This window comes from Malurus melanocephalus, unplaced genomic scaffold (genome assembly GCF_030028575.1).
Source record: "Malurus melanocephalus ecotype Western Australia unplaced genomic scaffold, MMel_1.1 scaffold_176, whole genome shotgun sequence".
In the NCBI taxonomy this organism is placed as follows: domain Eukaryota; kingdom Metazoa; phylum Chordata; class Aves; order Passeriformes; family Maluridae; genus Malurus; species Malurus melanocephalus.
Window position 1 is genome coordinate 456,754 of NW_026623408.1, and position 3,240 is coordinate 459,993.

The following is a 3,240-nucleotide window of genomic DNA, read 5'->3' on the forward strand; positions in this document are numbered from 1 at the left end:
GGGAAGATCTCGTGACTCGGGGTCCATTTTGGGTGCAGCCTCAGGAGGAGGCTTTGTCTGCCCTCAATGTACCAGCAGGCCTGGATTAAATTTGTCTGCTTTTATTCTCTTCACTTKGYCTGGTCTCTGTTTCAGGTGAGCTCTGTTTAAGTGTCACAASAAGCAGAGCAGTGACTGCTCCTGGGCCTGGCTCACCTGTGGAAGGAGGGATGGGAAGGGGTCGTGTCCCAGTGGGTTCCCACACTGCAGGGAATGGGCAGATGTAGGCTTTGGGTTTTATAGGGGCCCTGCTATAATGTATTTTTTTTATTGGCACCACTCCACGCTGACCTCCGTGCTAAAAAAAGCAGGGACTTTCATTTCATCTCACAACGCACCAAGGGCAAATAAACAGTCAGGAATTCTACTCCTTCTTTTTCCCCAACTCTCATTAAAACTGTGGTCTCTGTTATTACCATGCAGACATTTTGCACCGGTTTTTTATTACAGTCAAGTACAGATGCCCTTTTTATTTGGAGGCAGAGCTAATAGCAAAGTTTTTTTTTTGCTAAAGTTTCTGATTATCTGCTATGGCTGAGAGCACTCTGCCAGCAATAGTCTCCTTGGAATATTCAGGGTTATGCACGGCTTTTAATTCTTTAAAGGGTTTGGCGGTAAATAGCTTGTGTGCTCTGTGATCTCACTTGAGCAGCAGCCAGCAGACTTCTGCACGTGCCTGTCCCCTTCCCCCAGCACCAGGACACCGGGCCAGCCACAGGAACAGGGAGATGCAGCTGCAAAAGGCACAGCACGGGTTTAATCCTACCAGAATTGGGGGATCTAATAATGCACTGTTGGACACAGCACCAGCCATGCCCTGTGCCCATGTTCTTGGTGCTGCCGTGGCTCTGGGTGGGTGCTGTAGGATGGCTGTGGGTGCTGTAGGATGGCTGTGGGTGCTGTGGGATGGCTCTGTGCTCTGTAGGGTGGCTCTGTACCCTGTAGGATGGCTCTGCATTCTGTAGGGTGTCTCTGTGTCCTATAGGAAGGCTCTGTGCTCTGTAGGATGGCTCCATGTCCCACAGGATGGCTCTGTGCCCTGTAGGATGGCTCTGTGTCCCACAGGATGGCTCTGTGTCTCATAGGATGGCTCTGTGCCCTGTAGGATGGCTCCATGTCCCATAGGATGACCCTGTGCTCTGTAGGATGGCTCTGTGCTCTGTAGGGTGGCTCTGTGCCCTGTAGGATCACTCTGTGTCCTATAGGATGGTGTTGGCCTTGCTGCTCTCCCTTGGAGGTGGGATAGGAAAGGGGAGGAGGGGTCAGTGAGGAAGAAGAGCAGCTCCTGGTTGATCTGTGGGATGGCAGGAGCTGGCCTGCTGGAAGGTGTCCCTGGCCACAGCAGAGGGTGGCACTGGGTGGCCCTTAAGGTCCCTTCCAGCCCCAAACATTTTGTGACACTTTGATACAGTGGCAGGACAGCAGGGGCTGACCTTGTTGGAGATTTACGATGTGTCTTAGCAGGACAAATTTCTGCTGTTTTCCTCTTTCCTTTTCAAAATATTGCAAAGCAGCTCCCCTAACTTTATTTTTTTTTTTTTATTTTTATTTTTTTCCCTTCCTTGATAGTTGGGTACAGTAGAATTGTGTATTTTTACTTACATGAATGAAACAGTCAGTTCTCTTGGAGTGGCTATGAAAAAAAAATACTCTTAAGTCTTTTAAAAAGGACTTTGATAAAAAGCCATTTTAGCTGTTGTTAGTGGGGGATTTGGGTGTTATTGGGGCACTTTTCTCACRAGAGGAGTGGCTCACAACACCGGGCACTCCGGGGCAGCCTGGGTGGGCACACAGTGTCCATATTCCCTCATTTTATGGGGTTTGAGCCCAGTGGGACAGGGCAGTCTCCAGGAGGGTGGGAGCACTGGGGTTCCAGCAGTGCTCCCTAATTTCAGCTCATCCTAGGAGCACTGTCATTTACTCTCAGTAGCAAACACGGTGCTAAGGAGCGTGCACAGGGTCCCAGCTCCACAAATTGACAATTATGGGAACAGAACAATCCTGAGAGACTGTGTCCAGTGAGAAACATTTCCTGGAGCATTCTGTACAGCCACAGAAACAGGCAGCTCAGGAGCCTTTCTGAGTCTTTTCATCCAGATAAAATTCTGATAGGAAATTAAATGTCTGAGGTTAACCATGACCCTTTAGTGAACAAACCCACAGAACTCGGGGYGCTGAGCTGTTCCCTACCTGAGCTCCTCCAAGGGAGGGTGATGGATGGCTGGCTGAGGACAGCTTTTGAAGCATGGATTTCTGCTCAATCAGTGGACAAGATACATCAAATCTCCAGTCATTTCCCAGAGCTCCTGCCAGCCCCCACAAATAGCTGCTCTTTCATTCATCCCGGGCTGGAGCCACACAGCAGCAGAGAAAATCACGCTCCATGAGTTTTTGCACTTCGAGGCATCCAACTTTCCACTTTAGAAAGCAGAGTATGTAAACAACAGCTTTGTTTCTGTGTCTGGGCAACGTTGAGCAGCTCCAGAATCAATAACAGAAAATGTTCCTGAAAGGCCCAGCAGACCTCAAAGAGATAATGTGAATTGGCCATTAGCAGCAAGTCATTATGGAACTTATTAAGTGAAGCCTTGGGACTGTCATAGAGCCTAAAGGTTGACATAAATTTTTCATACACATTGAACTTTGCTAAATGTGCTTGCATTTGATTAATGGTGACTTTCTCCAGTGCGCTAATAAGAAAGAAGGGAAATACGAGCTGGGGCTGCAGCRGGGAGAATGGGCTCCTGGAAGGAAGGGCAGTGCTGGCAGCAGGAGAACAATGGGGCTCGCTAGGGATGCCCTGCCAAGCAGGAGGGAGTTTATTAGTGCCTGAAAAATTGCTGCTTGCCACCCAGAGAGAGGGCACAGGGCACAGCGACAAAGCCAGCGCTGCAGTTGTGGAATGAAAACATCACAGCTCCAAAACACCGGTGGAAAAATCCACCCCCCAACCCTCTACAGCCCTCAGGTATCACAAAGAACCACCAAAACTCCACCCTCGGCACCTGAAGCCCTCCATACATCACAAACAACCAAAAACCCCAAACTCAGCCACCTCTAAAGCCTTCCATACATCAGAAAGAACAACCAAACCCCCAACCTCAGCATTTAAAGCCTTCCATATATCATAAAGAGAAACCAAAACTCCACCCTTACCTCTTTAAGTCCTTCACGTATCACACAGAACAACCAAAACTTAAC